General features: G+C 41.2%; 1 long non-coding RNA gene across 2 annotated transcripts in view; it reads right to left on the bottom strand.

The window, feature by feature from the left end:
* The window catches only part of LOC115610024, a 50,356-nt gene that overhangs the window by 13,311 nt on the left and 10,426 nt on the right, over positions 1 to 26,619 (bottom strand). The window lies entirely within an intron of this gene.

Below are 26,619 nucleotides of genomic sequence, written 5' to 3' on the forward strand. Positions count from 1 at the left end.
CCCCAGACCTTTTAACACACACTCAGCCGTCACCCTTTCTCATCAGGGAACTCCTCCTGAAAGGTTCTGAGCTCCAAGACAAAGACATGACTGATTCTTATATCTGTTCCAACAAGGGGCTCCATGGCTATAGCAAATGCAGCATTTCACTGTGCCCAACTGAGGTCCTTCTCCTGAGGCCTAACAACACAAAAGACATTCTGTAATAGCTCCCTTTGAAATCAAATTAGTAATGTTTCAAGGCATGACCCGTAAAGGGCTGCTGTCCAGAACCTACATGTGTCTGACAGATACATCTTCCACCTAACAGGCCTCTTCAAGAGTACAGATGGAATCAAGATGTGATAACAGAGCTCCAAAAAGAGAGCCATGGGATATTAGGATACACAGCAAAGCATTCTATCTTAACAGATAAAAAGGAAACAATATCAGATACAGTGTAAAGTAGTTCACTCCAGCTGGCAGGACATATTCTGACACCATTATATAGGTGAGATTATTGCAGAGGAAGATGCTATTCCATGTGTGCAAATGCTAGTAAAATATAGCCAAAGTAAACTATACAGCCCTGTGCCATCTCCTTACAAAGGTCATACAAAGTCATAATCTCCTTTTCACGTATGTCCATACACTACAAAATGCTAAAACTTACTGTGGGCTGCAGCTGTGTATACTCAGGTACCCTGGTGGGCTGGAGACTAGAGTCTTGTCACGGTTTAAGTGGTTCTGAGTTACTGGCTGGGCTTAAACCACGACAAGTCTTTAGAAAGCAGCTTGTTTTTACCTAGCCAGCTAGCCATTTGTTAGGTGAAGGACTAAGCTGGGTAACTTATACACAGTGTGCGTTTGGTTTCAAAGGGCTAATAAAGACCAGGGACAACATTTTGGAAATAAACACTAGCGTCCCTCATGGCACAAAAACTGTGGGTCTTGAAGATAAAACAAAATGAACAGAAAAGTTAGAAAAGATGAATTTTCAAGTTTGCCATGATGAATTTGCTTATCTGCCAGAAAAGTAACCACCCCATTGTCGTGCAGGGTGAATCTTTCTGGAGCAGGAGTATAAGGATGAGAACCCCCTTCCATGGCGTATGAAAACCAGAAAGCATTTGGTGGTTGGCCATTGCAAACATCCAAAAGTCCCATTTGACTGTATAGAGAAATAATTTAAATCAGGGCAACTTCCTAATGCAGGCCAGGCCTCAGCTCCATGATTCATTTTCACATGAATTACGGAAGGAAAAAAAAAATAAATCACAGTAGTATATCCCCTATAACAGCCAAATAAAAAGAAACACCTGCTGGCAGGAACTCCACCAGCTACTTCTTCTTGCTAGTGCCTCCCGTGTGAAAAGGGGACATAACTAGAGATGAACTATGTGTGTTATACAAGATGAAAGAGTCCAAGGCAAGGCCCTAAAAACAGGTAAGTTGTGCAATCTACACTACGTGTCAGGGACAGCCACTTCTGAAAAGAAAACAGATATTTCAGGCTAGGACTAGGAGCCAAGGCTAAAACACCACAGAGACATGCCTGTGACTGACAACAGCAGAGTTCACTGATGGTATAACTCAACTTAGATCAGACTGCAAGTGGCTTGTTTCTTCAACGACCTTCACGTTCTGCCTCTGCTAAAAACGGGAACGGCAGTCATTTCAGGAAATTGAACAAACTTTCGCCTTTTCACAAAAAGGAGAGAGGAGCATACAGCATCACACAGTTCTGAGATAAGGTTACAGCCAAGATTTCACCTAACCTTTCACTTACCAATATTTTCAGCTGCATTTGATTACTTAAAAATGCCATAAATCACTGACTAACACTTATGATTTTCACATTATTTTTCCAGGAAGTTCCTTTAGTGGCCAGGGAACTGTCACAATGATTACAGACTATATGCAAATGCTACCCTGATAAACATGACATCCCCCTGAGATGTGCACAATATGAGATTCAAATCCTGATATGAAGGACCAACCCAAAGCAGGTGGGGAATTAAGCTTGCTCTCCATGTATAAGCATACCATCCTGATGGGACTGCGAAGGTGGTAAGTTGTCAGGTTGACTTTGGTCATTAACAGCTGTCTTTCAGGACAGGAGAGAGAAAATCAGATCACTATCACTAGAATTTGATGGTGAATGACTTAGGACATGAATCCTAGTGGGGCTACAGCTCTCTCTCTTGTATTATAAACCTAGTTAAATCTTTGATTAAGGAGTTAATACATGAATGGTAACCTCATCATTCTCATCAGTGTATCTGCATCAGCAGCAGAGTAAACACCCTCCCATTGTATCTGAAGCAGCAACTACTGTTCCCCATGTGACCTGTAGACAAGTTTGGCCCTGGAAACTATGCTATTGAAGTAGTGGCTTAAACACTAGTAGAGGAAGCTTTTTTCTTTAAATTATTTAAAAAAAAAAAAAAACCAACAACACAACACCACATTAAAACTAGGACTAAATCCCAAAGGCGATGATCAGTCTGTCTCATGACTGTCACTCAGGTTAGGGAACATGAGCCAATGCTTACACACTGAGTTCCCCCCTAGAGTGGTACCTCTTTCTTTTCAGTCTGTCATGACGTATTTACAGCTTTGTCTCTCAGCAGTCCCTACTGAGACTCCAGGGAGCCACATTGGCCCGTCATGGTATTTTTCTTGTGTTACGACTGCTTAGAGCCAATAGAAAATATTCAGCAAGGAATTAGGTGTCTGTGTTAATGTGATTTCTGTCATCCCTATATATCCTGGATTAGGTTAAACATATTCTTTCCCCCCTTCCCTGCTTCAACACTGCTTCCAAATGTATATGGTATAGAAGTAAGCCTGCATTACTACATCTGCACTAGAAAATTGAACGAGCGTGGGACTGATCTTCACGATTGCAACTACTGGTTGCAGATAGTTCCTATTCATACAATTTAACCCTCTTTTAGCCTCCAAAACAACACAGTCAGCTATCTGTTCAGAATAGGTCCCTGGTTGGAATTAATCCCTGAACAGGGCCCATAAATTATTTGGGAGAATCCTAGTTGATCCAGGTCTAAAGTCTGCCACGGGTTCTTCTAACACTTTAAACGTAGACAATGCAGTGCCTGGGAATGTTTCCTCACAGTTTTTTTAGTAGTAAAGACATTGCTGTAGAGAACAGAAAAAGAAACTCAAAGAAGTCACACACAATCCAATGTCTAGTGCTTTGGTTTTACAGCTGTTTTCTTTTGTTTTCTTTTAAACTCCTGGTCAAAACCATCTAACAATCCACCAATATGATATCCTACTGGTTTACGAAACTACTTAATGGTTCTATGAACACCCTGATTAGCTCTAAATGTACTATCAAAATTCAATATATTAGACACTATAAACACTACAGGTACATATTATACAATTGCACCCATAAGTGATACAACCGTTTAAGACCAGAAGGGGTCTATCTGTCTTTCAAATCTCCATGGAGAAAGATAAGAGACTGAGTCTCTCCTAAGGGGGTACCCAAACTGTATTGTTAGCAGATCTAAAACAGAAACTGAGTTATATTAGAAAGCAAGAAAGCGTTTACAGGTCTCTACTCAAGGACAGAGTTTCCCATCTCTTGTCTGAATGTGACAGGACCAATACGAAGGTCACTGGGTTTTGGTTATTCCAGCATGTTGAATGCCAGGTTGGACGTGGCTTTGAGCAACCTGGTTTAGTGGAAGATGTCCCTGCCTGTGGCAGAGGGTTGGAACTAGATGATCTTTAAGATCTCTTCCAAGCCAAACCATTCTATGATTCTGTGATGATTGTATGATTCACTGTTAACATAGAGTTGACCTGTTCCTGTTCAGTTATGCAGCTAGGCCACATCACCCCTCAGTTTCACTGTCCTTTCTCAGATACACAGGCACAAGGACACTGGCTTTGAATCCTTACAGAGTGGAAAAGATCTTCTACACTCAGAGACAAAAATCCCTATCTCTCTCTGGTATCATTACATAGTAGCAATAACTCCAAAGTGTTGAGACCACATTTAGCTTTACAGAATAAAACATAACAAGCTGTCAAAATGTGCATAAATAAATTAGAGTCATTATTCCAGCTTAAGGTTCTGGGGACATAAACAATCCTCTTGAAGTTTGCCATGACATATTTTGCAGTGGGAGCCAAGCATTAAAATTATGTCCTGTATACAGAGAGCTGTAAATGCATTCTGTCTTAGGGCCTGGCACCACGGCACAGAAATCAACAGGCCTGTCTTGGAATAGAAAATAAAGCAGTCCAGGGCCAATTTCCTGCCCCTGAGCACAAGTTTTATGGCACAGCCAATGTCCATATGGCTAAACTCTGTCCTTCTGCTCACTCTCCAAAGAGGAGTCCTCATCCATATCTGCTGGCTTGGACTAGTCCCTGGCTTATGCTGATGCCTTAACCCATATCCTGACACCACTGCAGAGAGTGCTGGCTGGTGCAGGCAAAACCAGACAAGGGAACGTGCTAACAGTTAAACACCACAGGTCACAAGATGCCACGGCTCCTGGCCCTGTCGAGGCTACCAACACAGATACATCCTGGGACTTCTGCTAGGATATTACCCTAAAATACATTTACCTTTCCATAAGTGACTTCCAGATGAAGAATAAGAAATGTGGTAAGCGAGATCCAAAAAAGGCATGAGGAATGAAGACGTACATACATTTTGTTTGTAGAAGGACATAAAAGAGCTGTACCAGGTGAGACCAGAGATCCATCATGCCTCCAGCACTAGCCAATGGCACAAACTTGGGAAAATATATGAGATCAGGGTAAGCGTGCAGTATTACTTCCTCAGTACACTCTCCTGTAGCACTTTGTGACTCAAGGGCTTCCTGAACCAAAAGTACTATCTTGGTATTTAATAGCCCTCCGAGTATTCTTCTGAAAGAAAATGAACTCTGGGTTTAAATGCTGCATAATTAAGAAGTCAGTGAAAATAGGCTTTAGCAATTTGAATTATAAACAGGGAGCAAACCATTCAGAAAATGCATTTTACATCAAAAGAACATCAAAACAAGGATGAGCAAGAGTAGTGCCATTACAAGACAACATCAAGCTGAAAGCTACAATCTCTAAGAGCAAAATGGCACTGACACCCTCACAGAAGGCTTTTGCTTGGGCTCAGTGCACACAAAACCAAACCAAAACAAATTTCACAGCATATTCAAGGCAGAACCTGCTGTGACAGAAATCAAAACAAATGGCTAATAACTCAGTGGCAAAATGTAAGATCTTTCCTATTTTGCAACCGACAATTTCTATAGCAAAGTGTTTTCCTGACACTTTTGGGTATGCCCCTTTAAGGTTTTCAAAAACCACCCTAGCAACTGCATCTTTGGGTCCTGATGGGTATTTTTGAGCTACTTGCTAAATCCATATTAGGAGCTGAGGCAGCCGTGGCAGTATGAAGGACTGTTCCATTTCTGAGTGGGAAATTCCATGAGATAAAACATTCTTGCATTTTGTCCAGCAGAAATACTGTATTTCCACTGAAAATGCCATACTAGTAAGCTCACTAGTGACGTTTTTTCTAGAAATAAGACAGAAAAACTTCTGATGCTCTCTCGCTGTCTCCCCTGGCTTTTTCTCCCACTTTTCCCATCTCCTCTTCAAAGTGTGAGCAAGTTGGGCAAAACAAAAATCTAAATGCATTTTTTTTTCCCCTCAGTAATAAAAGATGGATATTGCTCTACTTCTGCATTGATGTATAAGAACCTACCAAGGGAAAACCATCCTGCTTTCCAAAACTTGTTGACCATGGAAAGGAAAGACTCCCTAGAAACACACCTAGCACAGAAAGGTTCTTGCTTGGTCTGTGCTTACTCGCAGCTCAGCCACAGCCATGCGTGTGCAAGCTTTAACATCCGTGATCTGACTCCTCCAAAACTTCTCTCCACCTCCATGTACTTTGTAAACATGACACTAAAGCATTCCAATACTTTTACTTGGGAAATTAGGGAAAATCTACAGAAATTAATTTGGAGCAGATGACAGAGCAATTTTGACTAGGACAGAAATCAAGAAAAATGCAAAGTCTTCGGAAGGAGGTATCATGTGCTGCAACGCAGAATTCCCACATTCTATACATCACCATCTGATATATATTAAAGGAATGCTGGTTATGTCATTTGATTTTGTTTTGCCAAAAATTTCCTCATCTGCAAAATGGTGACAGCAGTATTGCCAGCCTCACAGGGATCCTGTGAGGACAGCAAACTGCTTTGCAGTGTTCCTAAATTAGGCAAATATTAGCTGAAGGATAGAGGAGCCCATCAACACTCTATGGCCTCCTCATATATCAGAGAAGCACACAAGGCTTTTGGCATGCAAAGCAGTTCTGTTCATTCTCACTTGTAAATACTGTTGTTATGGATTATCAGCTAATCAAAAGAGCAAAACTCAAGCCCAAGGTTTTGCCAGTAAAGGCCATGAAGCAAACGCAGTTGTGATCTAGCTATGATCACTAGATATAGCAACAGAAGAAACACAACACCCAAAGACACACAGCAGTAATGAGATCAATTTATCAGCCAACGAACTCGATATAATTACCTCTAGCTATAAACATGCTGATTGCAGTACTATTTAAATCTAGTAAATTGGTTATCATTTCACCAGGAGGAACAATCTTTGCTCTGGTGCTCCTCTGTGGACCGACAGGAAGGTTGGAAACCAAGCATGCCACTGGGGAAAGATCTATGACCATTTTACCTAAACCAGCATTGATCTGGCTTCCTCAGATCAATAGTCACCTTCAGATCAGAACACAACCACTATACCAATGCAAGATATAAAAATATACTGTTTACAGTTCTATGTGTAAGATCAAATTGAAAGGGGAGGAGAGGAGTGCAGGACAAACGAATCTAATAAAATCAGACCAAAATACATTTGGGTTGCAAAGCATTTAAGAAAAAGAATGGGGGAAAAAAAGTGCAAAATGATCCTTCAAACTAAGCAGTAACTCTGGCAAGTCAGTCATACAGCAAAGGCTCAATGCTCAATATTAGCTTTATAGGGAAGAAAAGTATTTTTATGATATAGAAACTACAGTGAGGGTAGCAGGTGACACAAGCCCCTGAGAAATATTGCATTTTCCAAGCAGTTTCAAACATCCTCTCAGAAGGAACTGTTTTATATGATAACATCCCCAAGCCCCTCACACCCCGTTAGTGATCTCCAAGTCTTGGAATATACATGGGAAAAACACAGGCATCTCTCCAAGATGTCCCTGAAAACGGGCAACACAGGAGGGGCAGCTTTACAGAAAGACACCATCAGGCTCTCCATCTCTTTTCCCCTCAGCCTATGCTGTGACAGGAGGAAGGGCAGACATAATAAATACGGGAATCCCCCAAAGAACTAAGAAAGTCTTTTCTGAAAATACTGTGTGTACAAGATTATATCCTACTCTTGTCCCCTCTGGTGGTTACAGTCCTGATTACATAGGCATGCCTTATCACTGAAGACAGACAATTAAATATGGGAACGGCTGTCAAGCAAATGGGCTGTGTTCTTGTGAAACCATTTCACCATTCTTCCACAAACAGGAAAATATTTAGCAAGAGGTGTGCAAACTGGGCACAGATGCAAGAGTGCGATTGAAAGGTGGGTATCATCTGCTGAAAGCAGATCTAGTCAGAAGGATTCAGCAAGAAAAATATTTCCTTTGTCCTCCAGACTTAGAATTTTCTTCCTCTGGCCTGAAAATGTTTCTTACTTTTATTCTGAAATTTCGAGTGTTTTCTATTCACACTTCCAAAAAAAAAAAAAAAAAAAGTCAAATGCAGTCCCATATTTACAGTATTTCTCAGAAAAACCTATTGACCATAGCAAAACATTCCCCTGCTTGCTCACATAGACCAAAGCTATTGAAAAATACAGCAGAGAATAAAACATTCAGCCACTAAAACCTACTTACCCAGTTAGTTTCTCTCTAATAGTCCTTCAGAGCTTCTCTTCAGTGACATAAGAAACTCCCATATCTGGAAAGTAGTCTGTCTGCAGAGAAAGTACTTTCCAACTGCTTCGATGTGTTCTGGTGAGACTCTACATTACTCTAGAAGCCCCAGGGACATACACTGCAGTAATGTAAGGGTTGAAATTTGTCCTCATATTTTTGTACCACTAAAACCCTGCATAATCCTCATTTTGAAGACTTAAGTGAGACTTAAGCAGTACATAGCCTCATACCAGCTCTTCTTTGTATTGGCACAAATATCACCCAGGCAAGACAATATTTGCTCAGGTGCAGTACCTTGGGTAAGAGTTAATCCCTTTCATTTCTGACACAATAGTTATTATGTACAATAACTAATAAAAGCCACTCTTGAGATCGACAACCTACACATTTTCAATTTCCTCTCCTGTACTCTAGCCTTTCATAAGCTCCTTTGATCCGGTATAGGTGTCAATCTTTGCATGCATATAGGTCACAAGAAAGTTCATCTTATGTTAATAACCCAAGTCACCTTCAAATGCATTGATTTTAAGCAGTTTCCATTTCCAAATTTCAATTTTATCATTTTATTTCAGTCACTCCATTATTCTCAAAGACACAAAGCTACAGGGATTGTGATTTTGCTTAGACTCTGTATTACAGAGGAAAAAGTCAAGTCAAATATCAAAGAGCCCTTCTTGCTTGGCCAGTTGGAGACGCGTGCGCACACTGTGCCCTTCCCTCTCAAGGGAAAGGTGTGCCATCTGAGACAGGGTTTACTGGGGCTCCAAAACCAGGAGCAATATTCCTGAGACAGTAACTGGACAGAAATCACACAAAACACAGAATTGAATCATGTAGGCTTAGGATGCCTCATGAAATCTGCATTGAGGACTTCTGGCTAAAGGCAGAGGGCTGCCTGATGCAGGCACCCCTAGAAGAGTTCTATGAAGGCAGGGGGCTGCCTTGGATTTCTGCACGGAGCACAACTGTTCCCTCTTCTCCCTCCAGCCCGAGGCTGAGCACAGCCCTTCATAAGGGTACAAGCTGGACCCTGCTGAATCCTGGACTCCCCCTCCCAAAGTAGGACATCCTCCATTGTTTTTCCCCTTTTTCCCCAAACCCTAATGTACTAGATCAGTGCATTGAAAGTCCTCCTTTCTTTGCTGTTTCAAGCAGGACCAGATGCTGCCAGCGATAGCATGCAAGGCGAGAGGGACTGGACTTAATCTTTCCTGGGAAGGCAAACCTTATAGAAATGTTTGTTTTCACTCTGCTGCTTGACATTCCAGCTAGTGGGATGCTTCAAGAACTTGTTCCAATGGCTTGTTTCTCCTGCTCCCTCCCATGGCAAATTGAAATCAATATTTTTAGATTCTTGTCATTCCCTTAAAGACTCACTCTGTCTCTCTCCCTTCCTCCCTTTCCAAGGTCACACAAACTTTGCTTTGGACTCCAAACTATTAATTTTTCATGTTACTCATTTTTGGTGTTTGAAAAGTTTCTTACTCATCAGCCCATAGAAGGAAGCGTTCTTTTTTTTTCTCTTTTTTTAAGAAAAATAAGAGATACATGTCTCAGCAACAGAAATGAAGTCTCCATACCATCGCAGCAAGGTGTCTCCAAGCCTGATTTGCAGTCCCCCACTTGGCACACACTTGCTGCCTTTGCTTCGCACTCACCCTTTATTTCTGCAGGCACCGTAAAAAACTGTGCCAACTGAGGAAATCTGGGGCTTCTTTTCATCCAGATAAAGTAAGTGTAGGGAATCATAGAGAAGTTGAATTAAATTCTCACAGGCCACCAAACACTGTGTCACATGTTAATGACTTCTGGTAGCCATGAGTCTAAACCACACTCTCAACTAGAGCTTAAAAGCTTCAAAGCCCAGTGTTGGGCCTCCAGCGCTCAGCAAGGACTCCTGTCAGCAATGCCTGGAAAAGAGATGAGCATGTAACACAGGAAGTGGCTTGTGAAGCAAGAAGCAGCCTTCCTCATTTACCAAAAGTTCCCTTTTCTATTCAGCTCCTCTCCTGGACTCGTTTGGACTAGCAGAAGAATATACCAGTGCAGCCCTACCTTTCAGCAAGGAAGAATGTTTGTGCATGTGATTCTTCTATCTCTCTACCAGAGCTTTGCTCTTGGATCTCCTCAGGCTCCTGATAACCTCCTGATGTTACCGCAGCTGTTTGTTTAACAGAAACCCATAAAATTCTTGAGGTTGCCACATCGCCCTTTTCTCCTGTCCACACCCAGGACCTCCTCATCTTCTTACATACAGTAAACAATTCCCCGCAGGGTCCACATTTATTGTGGTAACTAACAAGCCCTTTAAAACTTCAGCTCTGACGCACGCTATGCTGGAAGCTTCAGTGCACTGTTGTCAGGTAAGACTTTGCTGAAGCATTCAGGCTTTACCAATAAAATAATACTTGTGTTCTCACAACCATCTACTGATCTACTAAAGTCTCCCAGAATGCAAAAGGAAGAGCTACAAAGCAGTTTTAAGAAAGAAAAGAAAGAAAAGTGGAAAAAAAAAAAAAAAAGAAGAGAGAGAAAATATTTTGACCCATAGAGACTTCACCAAGTCTAAGTTTATGTAGACAGGGTGGAAAGCATTTTGTAAAAGCACAAAGCAGATGCTGTCACAAAGCAAGTTTTGTCCAGCTCACCTATACAATTCCTTCAATTCAGAACAAATCGGATGCAAATAGTACCATAATCAAGTATTTCTGGTTTGGCCCCTAGGTGGACAGAATACATCTGAAATCCAGATGATCTGCATTTTTTACATCAGCCAGGATCACATACAGGGCAAAACAAAGCAATTTGCAAATGCCCCTATCTAGACTTCAGGTCTGAAAAATATGCTGAGCTGCTGCCACTTGTTTGGAAACCCTCTTAAGTCTAAGTCAGCAAAGAAGGTGTTTCATGCTCACCTGGGAAAATGTCCTATGCAATTGGTTTTACATTCAGGATGTCTGTGTGAGGTGTGAATCCTAATTCCACACACACACACTGTGGACAATTGAGAATATATTCTGCGACAGACTATATTAGGCACAGTTTCTTCATTCAATTTCCTCTCAAGCTGTGACTACCTTTTAATAAATATATAGGTCTATGTTTACACAAATGCATTGGCATACACAGGCAAAAGAAAGAGAATGAAGATACTAGTCAATCTGTATTAACAAACTTTGTTTTAATAATACAAATATCTGAAGGCATTTCTTTGTACCTACCTTTCTGTAAGTCCACAGCCTATTTCCCAATCAAAGACAATATGTTACACATGCAACAGCAATAAAGCTGTCATACCACCTTTGGCTGTAACTTGCAATCTGTCCGTATCCAATACTTCACTGAAAAAGAAAAGGTGCAGGCCCTAAATCTGGATGACTTGACTGGCAAAGGGCTGTGCTACCTAAAGTTCAGCTCACTTTTTTCTTGGCAAAAGCATTTAAATCCTCTAATGTAGATTTATGTCATTTTGTCTGGGTGCCTTGCCCACAGAGGTTTCAGAAATTAATCATGCTTCTTCTTCCAAAATCATGGAAACAACCCCGAGTTAGCATGAAATTACTTTTCAATTTTTTTTCCCCTCATTTTTTCCCACTTCTTACCTCTCCCACAGAATGCCTGTCTTGGCTGGAAATAACACATACTACATTTTAGTCTTATGGAGAATTTTATCTGTGACAGTTAACAAGCTTCTGCAAATAATTAAGACTGTATCATCTTCAACGTTTCTTACATTCTTTTACAGACTTTGCTGCTGTTTGGACACCTGTAAATTCAATATCTTTACAGAAATTTTCCTATTTCACAATTTCACAAAGTTCCAGACTTGTGATTCATTTCAGAGATAAATGGCCAACAAGAAACTACTCTTTTTTTTTTTTTTTAAACTAAGTTTCATGTTTCATCAGAAGATGCGAAACCCCCTGACAAACAGGAACTGAAAAAGAAAATATTGGAGCAGGGACCTGTGTTTGTAAAGATGTCAGTTTAATATATGCAGAGTGGAAGATATTTTATAAACCTATTAATAAAAAATATTCCCAAGATAAACCAAGGTCAACTGAATATTTCTGTTCTACTTTAAACAATATTAGTTTCACAACTAATTATCTCACAATTACTATTTTTCCTTGATGAACTCTGTGCTGCCTCATCCTAATGAAAGTGCTGCAAGGTAATACAGCGGTTACATGACAATGCAAATAGGACCCATTCAATTTGCACAAAAAAAGGTTGCAAGGAGCAATTAGCACTTCATTAATATGATATAAAATGCTAATTTGCCATATATCCCAAGTGACTCAAAACTTCTTTCCATCCATATGTGCAAATAATAGATAATACGATGCAGTGTGTGTGAACCAGGTTCATGGTGCATTAGCTGGAATCCCTGTGTCAGTTTTCAGTATAATAGCTATTAGTTAATATGAACAGTAGCTCATATTTAACCTATGACAGCAGTGTTAAATGATAGAAGGATCTGTTGGCAGCAATATCTCATAATTCCACCCCTGTAAAGTTCTCCCTTCCTTGCTATCTAGAATGAAGTATTGGAAACTGACTTCTAATCTAATTTATAAAGCAGATTGAAATTAAGTGCTGGTAGCACTCGGCTCGGCTGCTCAGCATTTTGAGAGGCAAGATCATTCCCAGTGAATCGCACAGCTCAGGCATTCAAGCATTCACTGGCAGCTTCTAATGATCAAAGTATTTGACTTAAATAATTGATTTATTTATACCAGTAAAGAAGCTCCAGGGGGTTGTGAATATTATGAGATATAATCACACCACTAGGGAATTAGAGACACTCAGATGTGCCTTGTGCCTGCTAATGCCCTGCGGGCGTGATTAGGATATCACACATCAAAGGAAATTGCTCTAAAATTTTTCATATAATAAATTAATAAAAATAATTTATTTAAATAATTCCACTGATTTAATGGGACAGATCTGATGCAAGATTCAGTATGCAGAGAACTACAATGAAGTGTGTTGATCTAGGATAGTACAGAAGCCCTGACCATCTTCAGTTAATGCCCAAGTACCAGCAGGCTCCTCCGGCTAGCAGGTCCCCTATGAGGTATTAGCATCATCTCAAAGCTTACTGTCTGTGATGCGCATTCCCAGAGATTTTAGCCAATCTGCACCGTCTGAAGTGGAGTAAAACAGTGCTCCTTCAACAAACCCTTTCAGGAAGGAAAATTATTAACAGTGACATAGAAGGCAGTACAGCATGCTGGCACAGGCAGACAAAGCAATGGCTGCAATACCTCATGGAGCGGCCTTTCTGGTCAGATTGTTTATTCAAGTATTTTAACAGCTACCTTAATGGTATATATGGTTTGACCATTGCAGGCTACAAGTATTTTACAGTCTTTAATGCACTTCTCACCATACAAATACCATAGGGAAGTGTTCTCATTTCAGCTGCACTCATAAGAAACTGAGTTACACAGAGACCAACTAACTTGCTCAAAAGCACTCTGACAGTCTGTGCAGATCAGGGGATTAAACTTGTACTGACTTTCTGCAGTATGCTTCTATTCCAGAAATACACTAGCTTTTCCACAAGGATATTACAGCAGCAGGTAGTTGACATTATGTTATCTTTAACCTGGTGTGCTGCAAGGGAAGTACATAGATGTTCCACTTCCAGAAGTACAATCCTTTCCTATATCCTAGGACCCTTAGGGAAGCATTTATGCCAGTGATAGGAAAAACAAGGGCATCCTTTCAGAGAATATATATGTGTAACCCATGTAGATCTTTTCAGAGCCATAGAAAGGCATGAAGATGGAGAACAATATTTGGGGGCAACTTGTGCCTTGGACAAAGTAGTACTCCAGGTGCAAAAAATGATTGGTGTCCTTGGGTTGCGGAAAGAATGAGCAAATAAGACTTATTGAACCCATGTCAACTCCCGTGGGGTCAGGCCTAGTCTGTCTTACATTACTTTTGTACCCTCCTAAGATGTTACAAAAGAACTCTGGAACTGCAATGCTGTTTAAACAAGTCACACAAGTTCTAAGTAATCAACAGCAATTATAAATTCCGGCAAAAGCACTGTCTCTAACACTAAAATTAGAAAGGGAGAGGCTTCAAGGGATTTGTTCTTACCTATGGGAAAAGCCTGAGACTGCGTTCAACTTTTCCACACTTAATCTTCATTCCCACCCTTACGTATCTGCTTTGATTTTGGAACAACAAGCATTGTGTGTGCTGGCCCATTATCAACTTATGCCACAGGGGCATATCACAAATCAAATGTCCACCGTATCACATATGTTTTTATTGCAAGGGTCAGATCTGAAATCAACTTCAAATGCACCCAAAATTCAGTCTTTAGAGAGACTTAGTGAGTTTAAAAGAAAAACTCTCCTCTCTTGGAATTTCAGGATTTGAACTGAGCCTGAAGTCATGCAGTCCACTACCAATTAGCCTAACAGTGCTACATGTAGCACTCTGGGTTGAAAATAAATGTACACATTTTTTTATGTTTATAACCTCTTTCCCTTTCTTTACCTCATTTTCCCAACATGCACATAATAAATACAGTCTGTCCTAGAGATACAGTTTCACTAGAGTGCACCACAAGGGGACATTTTTCTCCCCAGCACTAGAGGATGAAGCACTGCCCATTTGATGGGATGTGGCAGAGGCTCTGTGAGGGTGCGGCCCCCATATTTAGGTAGGGCTGAATCTGCCCACACAGTCTTGTAACACGATGTGTATTTGCTTTGTACTACCTACATTTGTCTTCTGTCTGGGCTCTTCCATGTCAATTTGCCCTTGTAGAATTGATCTGAATACAATTACCATGAGGAATCAGAAAAACTTCAAAATAGTCTTCATATCTAGGCCCACCTTTGAAAAAGAAGTACAAAACATCAGTAAATCCCTGAGATATCTATCACTGTTAAAGACAGAATTACGTCACCGACTCTGATCCCGGTTTCAAATTCTTTCTGTTTTCTGTGATTGCCAACTTGAGCTTCGACAGCTATCTGATCTGAGGGAGCCCTATGCTGGCTGGGAAATCTCAGATGTGATCCCAGGTTAGATTATAACACGGTTTAGTAATTCTGATCCTAATGATATCTCAATATGCATCCCACAGCATGGCTGCCTGTTAGTTAAAACTGCAGATACCAACAGTCTACCCTTGAAGCACACTGTCAAGTTTGCAAGCAGGCAGTGAAGATCAAGGATTAACAACACTGAGTCTCAGAACTGAGAGGGTTTTTTTAAACAGTGTCTGCTTTGTTATCTATATCAGCCGTGACCTGTGTGTTACTCTCAAGGATAACAGCAGCTACACCACCTTGAGCAAATCAACTACTTAGGAGCCCAGAGAAGTGAATCACCAAGAGAGAGCTCACATCAGAAAGCAGCCTCTGAGCGTCTCAGCAGTGAAAATACCTATTCTTGATTGGAGACAAAACTAGAGTGTCCAAGAACGTAACAGTATTAAAAGCTGAAACTTACCAATATGCTTGAATTTTCCATGTTTGTTTATAACTGCAAATATTATTTATATCTATGGTCTATGAGGGACCATAAAATTCTCTCTCTCTGCATACAACACTGCCTTTCACTTTAGCCGAAGTGGGAGGTGGATCGCATTTCTCAAAACCAAACCTCAGCAGAACAATAAGCAACACCGAGGGGCCTGGCATCTACATTAATGTAACAACAGCCTACTGACTGGCAAGCCACAGCTGAACTCGGAGGCAGGAATATAATTGTATGCAAATACAGCTGTATGAATCATAGGACAAAGATACCTATACAGGAGCTTTCATGAGCAGGACCTGTCCTTAAAGGCTTGGCTGTAGCGAATCAAGGATGGTAGTAACTAATACATGGCTCTGATGAGCCAGACCACAGCCAATAGCCTGGGAGCCAAGTGAAACGTCAAGGCTTGGGGTGGTAGTGGCTCATCTTCCCAAGGACAAAAAGGTGTCATATTTGCACAGGCTGAGCCTCCAACTTGCCTCCATCCTCATCCTCCATTGCAGGAATTCAGTCTTACGGTAATAGAGCCATGAATCGCCATGCCAAATCACACTCAAGTGGAAAATGCAAAGTAAAAAATATCTAGAGTTGGGAAAGAAACATTTCAGGGCATAAGAAACCAACAATAGACTCGGGAAGGGCAGCAGGCTTTGTTAATGAAAAGTAGGGGCAGCTCTCCCTTCTGCAGAAAGTCAGCCTTCCTTACAGCGTCTCTCACTGCCCAAATTCAGTTAAAACCCACTCTCCTTCACCCCAGTGGTTGTGACCCAGGCATTGTGAAATCAGGGCTGGCAGCATTTGCAGCTGTAGGAAATCAGATAGAAGCCCTAGTGCCACCTGTACACTGCTGACAATGGAGCCTGGCAGCCCTATCACCAGCTAGAGCCTTCAGCATACAAAAAAACAGTTACATAAACCACAGGCAGGGTGATCAGCAACAGACCTGCCCGCTCATTCTGCTTGGAAAGGAAATTCCCTCTTTTTGAGCTGGCTATTAAAGCGACACTCTTCTCCAAAAAAATACCTGATGGAACATGGCATCCTCCACCTGAGCCAGCCAAGCTCCTCAGCAAAGGTTTCAGAGCCAGGACTTAAGTTACATGACTGAATCCACACTTACTCCCCTGAAAAAAGAGAGAAGGACTTTAAGGGGCACTGGCTGCTCAGCAGCTCTGAAAGATGAGTGAAATGAGAGACAGAAGCGTCAACACAAGGCACAGGAGCTCGAAAGTATCACTCTGGGTACTGATCTCCTTGTCTGGCCACTGCCAGCCATGGACGGAGACACCCTACCTTGCATGGCTGCCTGCTCTATATTCCTCCTCCCCGCTCTGTGGGCCATGTAGCCCTTCATTTTGAGTAGAGGTTATGTGAATTGAATAAACAAAATAACTGCAGGGCCAAATTCAGTCCTTGGTGCATGCTTGTAAAGATACAGCCAAAACCATCCAGGGAGGAACCCAATGACACACTTCCACATGAGGTAGAAAGAACATTACTTATATTTTTAGGGCTTTATACTGCTCCTCATAAAATCAGTAGGAAATTTGTCTTTGGTTTGAAAGGGAGTAGAAAGGTGTGCTACACATTTTAAACAGAGTTTCCAAGGTGTTGTTTTTTTAAATCTTGCCTTTTTCAATAAACTTACAAAATGAGAAAAGCTTCTTTGCAACCAATAAAAAGACAATAAACGTAGAACTCATTACCACTTAGCAGCCATTGTACATCACAGAAGCACTGTTTTTTAAAGGGCACTCCCCTTTTGATGAAGAACTGCAATGATTTCTAGTAAAATGTTTAAATCTAACTCCTCATTATTCCAAGTTCCCTACCCCTCTGACAGCCTGACAGCCTTGGAGCCTGTGAAAGGAGGAATGTAATGAGTATACATTAATGTTATACACTTTCCACAGTTCTTGTTCTGGTGTGACCAGATTTATGTATGGAGTAGCTTGAATGTAATCCATCACGATTATACATAGCATTGGTTTCAACATTTCTGCAGGTAGCACCGTCTCCAAACCCTCTTAGCTGTGGCTGTAGGAAAGGAACTGAGATGTGGTGACACAATGTTCATTTGTTTTGGTGGAAAGACTCAATTAAAACAACATAACAAGGTTTAAAAAAATACTAATCTGTGAAAAAATGTGAAAGTGAGTTAAGCAAAACCTTCAAATATTCCCTTGTTCAGGACAAGCTGTGTGGGCTGACAACCTCTCCCAAGGGAGTGAGAGGTCTTAGAAAAAGCCCTGCTACGAAAGGACTGGCTGTTAAGGCAAATCCCCACCAGTCGGAGCCTTGAGGAGGGTGAAGCCCAGCTATTGATGCCCAAACACAGAGAAGACATTGTAAAGGGAACATGGGGGATGAGAATGGCAGTGGAGGAAACAAAATAGGGACTGCCTCCCACACAGGGGAACAACAAACCTGTGAAAACAAGAAATTGCTTTTTCACTAGACAGATTTTCGAGGAAGAAAGACATGTCCCATGGCTTTCAAAATGCCACCTGGGCCATTGGGGGACTCCATGCTACCACAGCGTGAGGCATGGAGGCAGACAAGAAGGCAGGTTGTTAAAACAGAAATACAAGCAGGCTTCTTTGCAAGTAAGATTCATTTCAATTGCTGCTGTGTTCAGTGGGGACAAAAAGAAATAAAGTGACCTCAAGTATTGCTGACTCCCCATTTTCATCCTGAGTTCTGCAATAGCCAGTGCTGTGCCCAGAGTGCCAGGATCCTCAGGCCTTGTCACCAGAGCTCTCATTTTTTTAAAGAAGATTGCAGTCCAACAAAGTCATGTTTTAAAGCCTTTTCTTTCACACACAAGCTATAATCATGAACATAATACAAACTGTTAGAAATAAAGTCATTCTAGATAGTCTCAATTGGGAGTGGGCGAGAGAGAGGAAGAAGAGCCATGTAAGGAACTTTGAGTCTTTAGAGCCAAGAGTAACTTCACAGAGCTAGGACTGCTGCAGGGAAGAAAAGCTCTCTTGTTGGTATACATTGTCCAGAGCCATAAATGGATTGCAATTGAAGGCAACAATAATAATAAAAGTAATTTCCATTTGGAGAGTGCTTTTCACAGAAGAACCTGGAGGTAATTTACATATCTGCAGTTCTCATGTGCCACTACACTTCTCTATTTAGTTACTCCTATAGCTGTTTTATGGCATACTGTACAGGAGCCCTGAAAGCCAAAATGCTATGCACCAGGACACAGTCAGAGCAGCTAACAGTACAACAAAAAAGTCGCCAACATATCTGTACAGGCAGTGCTGGTAAGTGGTATGACTGTAATGACTAAAGACCAAAAAAAAGCATTTAAGACAGATTCAACACTAAAGAAAGACAAGGAGTCTCCAAACACTCCCACCCCTTCCACTAAGCTGCATGGCCCAAACATGACATGCCTCTCACACATACAACAGGCCTTTATCTTGAGACACTGAGACACAGCTGGGAAAGGGAGGTAGTATGTGTTGCTTTAACATACTCAAAGTTTCTTTTGGATCTCTGTGTCCTGTCCTGGCACTTCAGCCCTCAGGAACTGACAGCAACAAACAGTGCACAACCCAGCTGAGATGACACTAGATGGACCATTGTATTATGAAAGTTATTAATTTGGAACATGGTGCTGGTTTGGAACTCCAGCCACAAGCCTCCAGCACTGTAGGCACTCTGTGAAATGCAATAAATGGGGTAGAACAGACCATTAGGTACTGGACTTATGACAGATCATTTCTTGTAGAGTCAGAATATATTTGTGCCAAAAATGGGTGTGCTGCTTTTTACCAAACCACAGAGAGAGAGACAGCAGTGTTTCTGTTTGCAAAGACCTCACACAACAAACTAACACTATTTCCAAATAACTACCCTATCTGACTATGCAGCTGCAAGTACCTCTGTTGATGCTGATATAAAGAAAAGTGCATTAACATAGGAAGAATTTGGGAATCCCAGACTCTCTTTTCCCAGGTCCTAGTTGTTACTTTATTACTATTACCATCTCAAAATCCCAGAGAAAGAGCTAGGGATTTAAAATAGATTATCAACCTTATAGCAACATTTGTGGAACTTGGATATAAGTAGGAAAGTTGTAAGAGGGAAGATCTCAGAAGAATTACTTTAAAGTTAGTCTGTGCACACTGCTAGAATGCTTAATGCTTCTCCAGCAAAATTTCAGTTTAGTTTTACAAGCACGGCATCCTTTTCACATTAGCACATGTTATGTAAAACATCATCCTGCTTTCCCAAAATAGCAACTCTAATGAGTTTCATGGTAGATGTCCTGCTGATCAAACATGGTTTATGAGCAATACAAAGAATCAATAGGATGCTTGCGCTCCATGCATCATCCCAAGTACAAGCTCACTGCAGCTCTGCCTACACAAGTGCTATTTGCCAGCTAATAAACAAAGAGACATAAATACAGTTATACCACAGTACATGAATAAGTTCATCTGAAGTTGAACAGTTGAAATTGTCCTACAAAATGTTTCAAAATTCAATAGTCTACATACAACCTTAGAAAAAGGAAGCTGAGACTCAGCAGTACATGGATCATGAAGTTTTAGCTTCTCTCCTCCAATGGATTTATGAGAGAGGGAAGGAAAGAGACAAAAAGGAGGCATGCTTTCCACCCTCTCCCGTCTTCCACTAATGTACAGAAGCCCCTCCACAAGCCAGCAGTAAGCTTGGGCTCCACCTGAGGGCATCATCTTGAGACAGGGACACACATCACATATATGTGCAGCACTGAATCCCCCAATGGGAATATTAATACATACCCTCCATACTTTAAGGCTTCTGCAACTGAGACTTAGGCAAAGCAACACAGCTCATGAGGAGATAACAATCACTGATATAACTGGAACTGCAAGACCACTGAAGATAAATTTCTGACAAGGTGGACCCCATTGCTTCTTAGGGAAGTATGGAAAGGTAGTCAACATACTGTGATCCCCATTCCTAACATATTACGAGACACATCCTAGTCTCCTATTCAAAAAATCACTATTTTGCCACATGACAAGAAACACACTCGTGCAACCAGAGAGAGAACTGGAATGATAAAAAAGTTGCGTTGGTCCATGACTAGGGAAGGTGCATGGCCATAGCCCATCGCACAACTGAGAGAGATCCTGATTACACGGCTACAGCAGAAGCATCCTAAGCACATGGCTGTAAGCCCACAAGTGCTTATGCCCCAGAGTCCAACATGCTTCCATCATACAAGGGAAGAGTTTTTTACATATGATAATTACATAAGAGGGAGTGCCCCATCAAGAAACCTAGGCAGTCTTGCAAATCACTCCCTGCTTACAGCTGCAGGGACTTTGAGGCAGCAGGGAGCTGGCCTCTTTCTGGAAGAATGATGCAGCCCAGGTTGGATATGACTTGCAAGACCTTAAAATGGGCAAACTAACTGCAGAGGACCAACGGAGAAGTGTTGCATATATTGCACAGTTTCTAAGCTCTCTCCACCACACGAAGAAGCTCAGCAAGGTGAACTGCTGCATTCCTAGCAATTTTCCACTACGATATCTATTTCCCAGGAAGCAGGGACTAGGCCTAGTTAAAATAATCAGGCCCCAGTTCATAACATCTTGCCCTCCTTTCTGCACTGGGAGCACCATTACGCTGGTATGCATTACTCAGCCTCTCACTATCACACATACAATTAAGTTCAGCTTCTAAAAGCTCTACCTGTAATTGGAGCCAGCTGCAACCTTTCTGGCACATACTAATTGCCAGTAATGATTTAAGTGCAGTAAATTCACATGCTGCAATTGTTTTAAATAAAGGAATCTCTCGTAGCTTTTCCCTGAGAAAAATCTGTTAATCTTTGCTGCTGACTTATCAAATCCTCTAGTCACCTGTTTGCCATCATTTTCATGAGCTGATAACGTGTTTATTAGAGCCATAATACGCAGGTGGAAGCGTAAAGGTCTCATTTGGGGGAGTATGAATTCTGTCTCATATATCTGTATGCAAAAGCTTGGTTTCACTATTCAGCTGTGCCTCAGAAAAGAATAAGTTCCAAAAAAGTATCTTTTATTCTTTTCAAATGGAATATTAGTTCTTTTAAGCTCAGTACATATCTCTAAATACCATTTGGATGAGCATGGCAAGTTGGTTTTTGTTAAGCCCCAGATATCATCACTTCCTATGGAGAATCTATCCAGCCTTAGTTAATTTCAGCTTAATTGTATTCCCCTTTTAATTATTTTTCATATATAAAAGCAAGTTCTACAAAATAATAAAATGTCATATTCATTCTATTAGGCTGGCTTAAGAGTTTTTCCCCACAAACTATTTTAGTTTCCTGCAGAAGACCTGACCTGAGATACTGCAGCCAACACATTTCTGGCAGAATGAACCCAGTATCTCCCTGAAAGTTTTGCTCTCATTTTTGCAGAGTTTGGGGGGTTATGGTTGGGGTTTGGGGGGTTATGGTTGGGATTTGGGGTTTTTGGGGGGTGGGTTTGGGTTTGGTTTTTTTTTTTTTTTTTGGAGGAGGGTTGTTTTTTAAAGCATGTTAATGAAATTACTACAGTTTGGAAATCAGTGCACAGGGTTTATCAGTTTATTTTTCTACCAGTGAGTTACTCAGAGTGGACACAGCAAATGGATGTGATGCTGCAGCTGGGTTCACCGGCCCTTTAGCTGGTGTGTGATGTACTGAATGCCCTTAGCTCCTGGGGCAGGATGTACTAAAGCCCAGCCTTAAATGGGGTCTACCCCAGGTATCTGCCAACTCCAGAAAGATGCTCATAGCCCCCGCCTCCCTTGTGAGATTGCAGGAGGAAAAAAAAAAATGTATGGACCAGAATGTGAAATGAGGATGCTTCACCAAGTATCTTTAATTGTATGAAAGAGAAGAAGAGAAAGAAGTACCAAAAGTACTGATCAGCCACTCAAGAAATCAAGGCATATTTTTCCTGTGAAAGAGCAAGCCTGAATCCAAAGAGAAAATACATGAGAAAGAAAATAAACTCTAAACAAGAAGCCAAGTAAAAACTTAGATTATGTTTGAGACAGCCAAACTTTCCAACTGCAAGAGGAATTTCATCTGTGTTAGGACTCCTTGACTTGGCTCCTGAGAAGGCGAAGTAGGGGCCTAATTCTAGGGCAGTATATGGTTTACTATAAAACAAATCTAGCATATAATAATTTCCTTCCACAATTCCCATGACTTGTGGCACAGACCCAAAACCTCTTCCATGATTCACATCCAAACCTCCCAGGAGAGATGTGATGGCCAAATTGTTAGTTTCAGTGTATGAGTAGTTTGGGTGAAATGACAAATGCTGACACTCAGTCGCACTGTGGAGAAGAGATGACCACAGTTATGAGTGGACGGCAGAGCTCCACTGTCAGTTTATTATTAGCATCTTGAATGTGCGTAAAAAACATTGCGTTTTTTTAAGGTAAATAACATTTTCCTACCTAACTGGCCAGTCCTCAGGGACAATTTGTTAGTCATTCCACAGCATGGGCCAATTCCTCTTTTCCAGAGAGGAGAACAGAATGTGTCAGCAGATCCAATAGTCCAACAGGCTGATATTCCGAGGTGCCTTACAACTCCTAACGTCTGCTTCTGTGCCCAGTAATCTTCTGAATCTGCATTTTATACAAACTCTGAGCCAGTGCTGACCATGCCCAGACTAACACCTCCTGGAATAGCTTTCCCTACCGCTAACAACCTTGCCAGAGTAAATAATGTACCAGTTTGCTGATGCAGCCTATTCCAGAACTCCTGCTAGCTTTAACCTTTCCAAAGAGTCTCTGAATTTGAAAATACAGCTAATCTGTGGCTTCAGCTAGTTCGAATTACGCATTCCAAATTTCATGTTTATTGTTAATTATCCTCTTTTTCTTCTTGTTTGCAGATTAATCACAGATCAATCCATCAAATCATGCGGAGAAATAAGTCCCAGCCTCATGGTCTTCTCATTGCTTCTGATACAAGAGTGATCACACTACGCACTATTTGCTCCTTGTCCCTGATTGCATGGCTGAAACTCTTGAACTGAGGAGAATACTGACAAGTATTAAATAATGTATGTGCCTTTGGCACACATTTGCAGAAAAAAAGAAAAAAAAAAGTATTTCTACTAAAATTTGTGAGCATTCTGGATTCACCAGTCTTTCTCAAAATGCCTCCTAGATATCCCAGTATTAGCAAAAAAATAAAATAATTAGAGAATAAAAGAGGAAAAAGATGAAGAAAGAAGTGGAAAAACCTTGCAACATCTGACTGTAAAAGCTATCACTGGAAAGATCATATTATGCAGTTAGCTCTATCTAATGACCTCACCTAAAACTTGTGGCAGTTAGAGATAATTCAACAGTGGAAAGCAGAAAGGCAGAGGTATGCCTCAGATGACCAGCAACATCCTTTTTTTTCTCTCAGAGCAGTTCCTACTTCATGTGCGGTGTCCCGCACACCCAGAGGACCAAGAGCTCTGAGCGGGAGCAGCAAGCCAGTTATTCCTGTTTTTGAAGGGGAAGTGAGGGCAGAGACAGGAGGAGGCAAGAACGGTGGTGACCATTGGAGAAGTAGAATTTGAAGAGCAAGATTTCCTGATTGAGGTTAGAAGAAAAGATGACTAAAGAAAGAACTATGTCTCCTTGGATATTTTCCGACACCTCCCAAAAATATATCTGAACAGCGCCAGTCTTATCAGATAGAGGCACTGAAAAATGGAGGTGAGCCAGCGGACAGCCACGTGAGCAAAAGAGGGCAGGGGACAGGCAACGCAGAAAGCTCACGCTACTGCACAGCAGGGCAAAGCATCTGGTGCTTACCTCCCAGGCAGATCCTCAAGCATGAAGAAAGGAGAGGAGTACTAGAGACAAAGCAGGCCATGCCTGAAACCCTGGGTACTAAATAAACATTCAAGAACACGACGGAAAGGAGTTGCTTAGAGCCATTACAAAACCAGCAGTGCTGATAGGATTAAGAGTTCAGTCTGGGCCAAGGCACTGCAGCCCAGCTTGCCAAACTTGGAAGTGGCTCCATATGAACCTCAGCAGCCTCTTACCTTCCTATCTGATGGGCTCTTAATGTAGTTCCCATCTCCCACGTGTGAATAGACAGTTGTAATGTTATGTTCTTACTTGCTGTAGAATACCAGATCTGTAACAGCAGTAGAAAGGGTGGAGAGAATTCAGGACAAGAACCAAAGATTTAAGAAAAATGCCTGGTTAATTGTCATTAATAAAGAACCCTTCACAGAGTGGCAAGTTTCTATATGCTATTTATCATGTGAACTTCCCTTGAAAACAAACGACTGCTAGCCCCCTGAGGACTTTTCCAACAGTCACAGAAGATATCTAATGAGGCAATGTTTAAGAGACCTAATTATAAGAAAAAAATAAACCTTGATAACCATCTTATCCCACATACAGCTCAAACATGACTCAGAGTTTATTTTCATAATCCTCACAGGTTAACACAGCACAGTCCAAGTTGGACTGAAGCAACACAGCTACTGCAAGATTATGAAGAGCTGGAAAATCACCCACAACAGGATGCCTGACCAAGCAGAGGTGAAAGAAGAGAGATGTGCTACGGAGGGCTGAAAATAGTAGCCTTGAGAAAGCAGGGCTTTGCATTGCAAACTAATATCATTATATCAATTTTGGCCACTTTGCTCTGATCACCTGTGTCAACAAGGCATTTCCTCTGTTCTGTACCTTGAGCCACATTGCTGCACCTGCACTTGAGGGAGGAGTTATTGGATTAACCCAGCTTCCTCTTGTCTGTGTTTACTCATCAAAACTACTCCACAGAGAAAACTCCCTGAATCAGTCCCAGAGCTGCAGTTTCACTCATATGCAAAAACTCAGATGTAGCATTAAACATGAAGAGCTGAAAAAAATAAAAAGGGAAAAAAAAAAAAAAAGAAGAAAAAGAAAAAAAATATGACCTCATTGTGAGTAACCACCACAAGCCAAACTGGGTGAAGTCACTGGGGATTTTTCTTTCCAGCACGCCCACACTGCTGAGTCTCTTTCAGAGGGACAGACACCTGCAGTGCTGCTGGGCACAGGAAGACCTTTCTTGCCCGCTTTCCCTGAACTGGGGGAGAAGAAAGTGGGTAACCAGCAAAACAGACAAGGAAATAGGCTCAGACATGTTACTTTTGCTGCCTGTGCTGGGCCAATTGAGTGAAAATAATAATAATAATTTAAAAAAATAATTAAAAGAAGGGGAAAAAAAAGGTGGAATCGTAAGAAATTATGCTTGCTAACACCACTGCTGGCTCTCCTCCAAACCCATGACCCTTACAACATGTCACTGTAGGATTGCTGGGCAAGCTGCTAGAGTCACTGAAGCAAGAGAGTGAAGTCCCCAGATTTCCTACTGTGTGTAATTTTGTATATCAAGAGCTAACCATAAACCCCCTGAGACAGCTCTTAGTTTTAATCTTAAAATGGGCCCCAAAAGAAGGAAACATAAGGAAACAAAATTTAAAAAAAAGAAAAAAACCAAAGAAAACCACACAACATTTAGCTTTAAAGCAAATAAGTTCTGATGGCCAAAGATACCAGGCTTCAGCAACATTTTGTTAAGTAAAGCAGCCATTCAATCCAGAACTGGGAAAAAACCTCAGGGCTGACTGCCCAGTTGCTGAGATGGAGAGAGATGAAGTTCCTAATGAGTCTTCCCACTGAACAATCGGCTTCTTCAAGGTGAGCAGAGATTTCAACTGAAGGATAAACAGGAAACTGTTAATGACAATTTTAAAAGGTTAGATAAGAAAACAGGTGCCAAAGTACCTTATATTTATCTACTTGGCTTTCACCTGCAGATACTTGTCACCTCTCACTGCCTCCTCTGTGGACCTTTAATGACCAACCATATTGCTTACAGAAGCCCTCACATCAGTCATTTGTGTTAAAGAACTGTAAACTCATATTTACTTGCAAAAAAAAAAAAAAAAGAAAATGTTCTCCTTAAAGGCAAAGGAAGATGGCAATTTCTCACACCTGAAAATGGTATTTTGCTTCTGTTGGGGCCATTCTCTAATAGTATGATCCTTGTACTTGTCAAAACCAGCGACTTGCATCTTAAACCCAGGAACCCAAAAGTTATTCATTCAGTACATGTGCTG

The sequence above is a fragment of the Strigops habroptila genome, chromosome 6 (genome assembly GCF_004027225.2).
Source record: "Strigops habroptila isolate Jane chromosome 6, bStrHab1.2.pri, whole genome shotgun sequence".
Classification (NCBI taxonomy): Eukaryota; Metazoa; Chordata; class Aves; order Psittaciformes; family Psittacidae; genus Strigops; species Strigops habroptila.